Raw genomic sequence first — 6,424 nt, 5'->3', positions numbered from 1 at the left:
CACGCACGCGATCACTTGTTAGAAGAAGGCCTCTCAAGTGTACATCCAAGGAAATGAAGGCATGGAATTTGGAGACATCTTCGGTGGCAAACAGGGATGCAGAAGACAACAGGGACAAGGAAGGGGTTGAGCTTTGTTCTGCTTTGACTCCTCTGGGAGTGATGTCGGAGTGGAGCTATTTGCATTGAGGAATACAAGCGCTCTCCAAGATTTGATCAGCTAGAGTCCTTCCAGGTGCCCAGGCCCCTGCCTGCCAGACACTGCACATCTGGGTGCCTGCTGAGGTTTTGCTCTGGCCACCGGAAGATATTTGGTTGTGTACAGAGAAGGAAGCACCAGAGTTAAGGGCTCAGCTACGGAAGCAGCTCTCTATTCGTGACAGAAATGTTGGTGGGGAGGTAAATGCCCAGATTCCTTCCCCCTCAGCTGGGCTCACTCTGAGGCGTGTTCCGCTTTGCCTTCCAGAATTCCCCAACAAACACGGCTTAACTGTTTCATGTTTCTTTATTTTGAGGGGCTCGTACTGCTGAGTTGCTCGTGTTGGCTTGGAGCTTGGAATTCTCTTGCCTCTGACTTAAAAGTGTTGTGATTGCAAGCATGTGTCACCATGGTTTCCTTCCCTCCCTTCCTGTCTTAGGTCTCTACTGCTATGTTTTAACATCATGACCAGCTTGGGGAGGAGAAGGTTTATTAATCTTAGGCTTGTGGTACGTCATCCTTGGAAGTCAGGGCAGGGACTGAAGTAGAGGCCATGAAGGAGAGCAGTTCACTCAGCAGGCTTCTTAGCCAACTCAGCTACCTGCCCAGGAGCAGCCCCGCCCACACTGGGCAGCTGTGTTGGGTCACACCGGGAACTGGCTTTTCTCTTTCACTTTAGGTTCAGCGACTACCGGCAGGGAGTCTCCTAGGGCGGTGCTGAGGCAGGCACTTGGGTGTGTGGCACTGAAGAACCCTCGGTCTTCTCCTTTATGCCAACCTGGGGCACTCCAGACACGCTGTATCTTATTTGATTTCTTCGTATTTTAGACTCTGAAATAGGAGGCTGGGGTTTGGAGGGAGCCTTGGTTTAAAGGTCAGCAAAAGCCAGTCTAGCCCTCTGGGCTTTTGGAGAGATAAGGCCGGGCCTACACAGGTGGTCAGCCAAAGTATGTGGGGTTGGCTGAAGATAAAAGATCTCTGCCCTTTCCCCTAGAGCAACCTTTCGGTTTCACTCCTGGAATCCAAAAGAAAAAAAGGCTGGGTTTGCTGCTCCTGTCAGTTGGGAGGCAAAGTCTTTAGCAGACCAAGGAAAAAGTCCTGAAAAGGAGAGGGGTAAGCCCAAACCACAGCCTGAGCTCAGTCTTGGGTGGGCAGACTGTGTTCTGTTCTCTCTCTCTCTCTCTCTCTCTCTCTCTCTCTCTCTCTCTCTCTCTCTCTCACACACACACACACACACACACACACACATCTACACTTCTTATTAGACCCACACGATGCCAGACCCATCCTGAACCCTGTGACTGTCCTGGAAACAAAGCTTCTGTCTTGTGCGCACATTAGCCTGCTGCTGACCCAGAAGTCACCAGTTCCTCGGCAATGACGCAATCAACATTCTTCTGTTCTGGGGGGCCAGTAACAATCACAGCAGAGGTATGCAGACCTGCTTCTCTGCTGTTGCCCCTGAACTGGATGAGTTTACAGGCTCTTTCACACCCCTTTCAAGGTCCTGACCCCAAGGGAGGGTGTTCCTTTCACACACTTTCTTCACTAATGAATGGGACTCAAGCTGAGACTTGTGGTGCTGGCTAGGTAGGACAGGTTGTCCTGAAGTTACTATACAGCCGTGGTTGGCCTGGTGCTCTTTATGTACAACACACTTGCCTGGAATCTGTTATGCAGACCAGGCTGGCCTGAAGTGGCCTTCCACTCAGAGATCAGCCTGCCTTTGCCTCCTGAGTTCTGGGATAAAAGGTGTGTGCCACCACGCTTGGTGTTGCTGTTGTGGTACCTGAGGGTATTGGTTGACAGATGCCATCTTCTTCTTGTTTACCGGCCGAATTCTGCCCATAGCCTAGGCTAGCTGGCCTTGAGCGTCAAGGGGTACACCTGTCCCTGCCTCCCATCTCACGGTCACCAGGATTTGAGGCAAATACTACACACCTGTGTTTTCCTTTTATTCCCTCTCTAGTTTTTGTTTTTGAGACAAGGTTTCTTTATGTAGTCCTGGCTGTCTGGGAGCTCACTACGTAGACCAGGCTAGCCTTGAATTCAGAGATCCTCCTGCCTCTGCCCCAAGTGCTGGGATTAAAGGTGTGCCCTACCACTTCTGGCCCGTATCTGGCTTTTTATGTGGGTTCTGGGGCTCTAAACTCAGGGCCTCATGCTTACAAAGCAGGGACTTCATAAACTGAGTTGTGTCCCCAGCCTCTTTGTTTTTTTGAACTCATCATGTGATCGTCATCTAGGCTGACCTTCAGTTTAGGGCAATCCTCCAGTCTCAGCATTCTGAGTGCTGGGATTATATCCACGCTCCATTACAGTGCTCAGTGTTAACTCATGTCTACAAAGAGCTTCACAGTCCAAGAGGCCCCTTCTTGAAGTTGCTGAGGAGAAACAGTTTCTAGGCACAAACCATGGTGTTCGTCATGCTCAAGGCTCTCAACTGCTCTGCAGTCACAGGGAGCTGAACAAAGACGTTCATTCTTCATTTCCCCAGCTTCTGAGGACACAGACGCTGATCTCAGGCTCTTGAGTGACAGAGCCATTATAGTCCTCTCTTTTGACAGTGATGGGAGAGAAGATGGTGAGGACCTCGAGTCCTGTTTACTTGTGCCATGTCCACCCTAGTAACCCTGTAGCCATGAACCGCTCCTGGGATGAGGTTATGTGACCAGGACACTTTCCTAACCTTCAGAGCAGATCAATGCCATCTAGCCTTTCGTCTCAAAGGCTCTCTTTCATGAGGTTTCTCCTCCATAACCCACTTTTGTTTTTTGTTTTGTTTCTGCCTCAGGCACATTTTCTCTTTAATTTTTTGAACCCAAATATAAGGGAAATATAATTTTCTCCATTCTGACTCACTTACAATTAAATACACTTGTTCCCATCTGTGTCTGTATACATCTGCATACATTTAGCTATAGCATCGCCCTGAATTTTGGAAAATGATGTGGCTGGTGTTATATTTTTATTCCGACTACCAAACTGGCTGTGAAGACCAGTGGGTGTCTACCCACCCAGTGACGACCCATTCCGGCCTGTCTCCTAGGGAGGAACTCTCTTCCCCAGACAAGCCTACAGACCTTCAGGCAGTACTGCACTTGTGACCGCTGGTGCAGGCTCTGGCTACCAGAGCTAGGTGTTCTTCTCTCCGTCTCGGTGCCAGTCTTCACTGGTCACAGCAGCTCACCCTTGACTCCTTATTCTACTTGGTATTAGCTGTTTTTCTGGATCTAGAGGTGGGAGTTTGCAGGTTCTCAAGGAGAGTGCCAGGGACAAAGTGATGCCAGGGCACTGGGCCCCACTCCTGCCTAGCCAGAAGAGCAGACTTACTGTTCAAAGGCATGTGGTAGTTAGTGTCTGCCTCGCCTCTGTACCTAAAAATACCACACTGCGGTTGTCTTAAAAAGTCAAACAACAGGTTACATTGTAAAGATACATGTAGTGAGACAGAGGTGACCTTCAGCATACTTAACCTTTTTATTATGACTTCACTGAATAATTTTATTTATATAAATATGCTAAAATAGAACTTTCCCAGTGAGAATTACAGGATTCAGGAAATAAAGTATCAACTGCTTCCACTAAAAAATCAAAATAAAAAGAAGAGAGGGAAGAGGAGGCTCAGCTGTTAAGACCATTTGTTGCTCTTTCAGAGGACCCGAGTTCAATTCCCACCTTCCGTGTCTTCTGTACTCTAAAGGCACCTGCACTTATCTTTATACACACACACACACACGCACATAAAATTAAAAAATAATCTTTTTTGTTTTTTTCAAAACAGGGCTGCTCTGTATAACAGTCCTGACTGTCCTCGAACTTGCAGAGATCCGCTTGCCTCTGCTTTCCTAGTGCTGAGATAAAAGCTAGGAGCCACCACTACCACCCAGCAAAAAAAAATAAAACTTTTAATTAATTTTTTGTTTGTTTGCTTTTTTGTTTTTTCCAGACAGAGTTTCTCTGTGTAACAGCCCTGGCTGTCCTGGAACTCGCTCTCTAGATCAGGCTGGCCTCAAAGTTACAGAGATCTGCCTACCTCAGCCTCCTGAGTGCTGGGGCTAAAGGTGTGCACCACAACACCTTTATTTAAAATATTTAAAAATATTTTTAAAACAATTTCTCTTGATTATATTGTTTCCCCTCCTCCAACTCGTCCCAGATTCTCCCTATCTTTCTCCCCACATTTCATGTTCTTTCTCTCTCTTAAAAAGAAAAACAAAAACAAACAAAAATGAGAATCAAAACGAAAGATCAACTAGACAAAATGAAACAAAGAGTACATAAAAAATATGACGTCCAATTTGCGCTGGCCAATTACTTCTGGGCATGGGGTCTGCCCTGGACTGTGGTGGATATGCCTAATGACACTCCATTAGAGGAAACTGAATTTTCCTTCTCAGCAGGTATCAATTGCAAATAGCTTCTTGATTAGGAGGGGGAGTTTGTTTACTTCTTTCTACCTTTGGCATAGATCCCTGAGACTTGACAGGAGTGGTTTGGTAAAGCCATCCCTTTTAATACTGACTGCTCTATGTTCTTTTTTCCTAGATACAGGGTTTCTCTGTAGTTTTGGAGCCTGTCCTGGAACTCACTCTGTAGACCAGGCTGGCCTTGAACTCACAGAGATCTGCCAGTCTCTGCCTCCCGAGTGCTGGGATTAAAGATGTGTGCCACCACAGCCCGGCAATACTGAGTGCTCTAAATTCTCTCACTCTTTGCCCATTGTCCAGTTGTAGGTCTCTGATGATTATCATCTCCTGCAAGAAAAAAAAGCACTGATGAGGGTTGATGGATACATTGATCTATGGGTACAGCAGTATTTCATTAGGAATCATTTTATTGTTACGTTCCTTTAGCAGAATAATAGCAGCAGGCTTTTCCCCGAGGTTTTTGGACTCTCTAGCAGTGTTTGGTAGGAGTTCTATCTCATAGAGTGGGCCTAATCTAATTTTAAAAGCGACTGCTTACTCCCAGGACATGTGTGTCACTATTGCACAGCTATATCTTTAAAAAGAAAAAAGTAAAAAGAGTTTGAGGCCAGCCTGGTCTACAGAGCTAGTTCCAGGATAGAGAAACCCTGTCTTGAAAAACCAAAAAAGAAAGAAAAAAAAGTTGGGTCTGAGGTGGGTATAGCTCAGTAACAATAAAACCCTGGGTTCAAACAAACAAACAAAGAGTATGAAAACTTCTTGCATCACTTTTAAGGCCCATGGAGAAATAACTGCACCCCACTGAAGAGACAGCTTGGGATGGCACCAGAATTTATTCAAGAATCTTCCAGTCGCTCCAGCTTTCTTTAGGACGAGAATCCATGAAAACAAGATACAGGCCATTTTACCAAGTGTCTGTCTTTTGTTTTTGAGACAGGGTTACTCTGTGTAACCTTGGCTGTCCTGGAACTCTCTCTGTAGACCAGGCTGGCCTCTAACTCAGGGATCCACGTGCCTCTGTGTCCTGAGTGCTGCGATTAAATGCATGTTCCACCACATCCACCTGCCTTCCTAAAGCTCTTGCCTTTGCAGTGTGAGAATCACTCGAGGCTCTCATGCATGCTAGGCAGGTGCGTTATTGAGGTGCACTCCCAGCCCCAATGGTCCCTTTGATACCTTGTTATTTTGTGACTACAGAGAGATTATTTCTTGGCCCATATTTCCTGCACAAAGTTACATACCAATTAACTCCCCTCTTCTGGTAGGTGTATCAACCCCACCTGGCAAGAATAAGACCATCACCACCTCTTAAGCCAAATTTGAAGCAAGCTTTAATTAAATACTGGGTAGGGAGATGGTCTCTGGCCAGGTCCATACCCGGGTTCCCAGGAATATGGTTATGAGTCACACCTTGCAGAGGTTTAAAGAGGCAACCCCACAAGGCCACTGTATTTCCTATCAGGTTCAATCAGAGGCAAGCACATATTCTGATGGATTTCCTGCTCACGTACCTCTCGTCCAAATGTGATAGTCAAACAAACACAAGACGAACAGTAATTTATTCTTTTTTTTTAAAATTTACTTAAATTTTTTAAGATTCATTTTTATTTTATGTGCATTGGTGTCTCGCCTGCATATATGTCTGGGTGAGGGTGTCAGATTCCCTGGAACTGGAGTTACAGACAGTTGTGAGCTGTTATGTGGTTGTTGGGAATTGAACCCTGGTCTTCTGGAAGAACAGTCAGTTCTCTTAACTGCTGAGCCATCTTTCCAGCCTCCCCCCATCCCCTCCCCCC

The sequence above is a fragment of the Microtus pennsylvanicus genome, chromosome 4 (genome assembly GCF_037038515.1).
Source record: "Microtus pennsylvanicus isolate mMicPen1 chromosome 4, mMicPen1.hap1, whole genome shotgun sequence".
Taxonomy (NCBI): Eukaryota; Metazoa; Chordata; class Mammalia; order Rodentia; family Cricetidae; genus Microtus; species Microtus pennsylvanicus.
Note: the sequence above shows the minus strand (reverse complement) of the source record.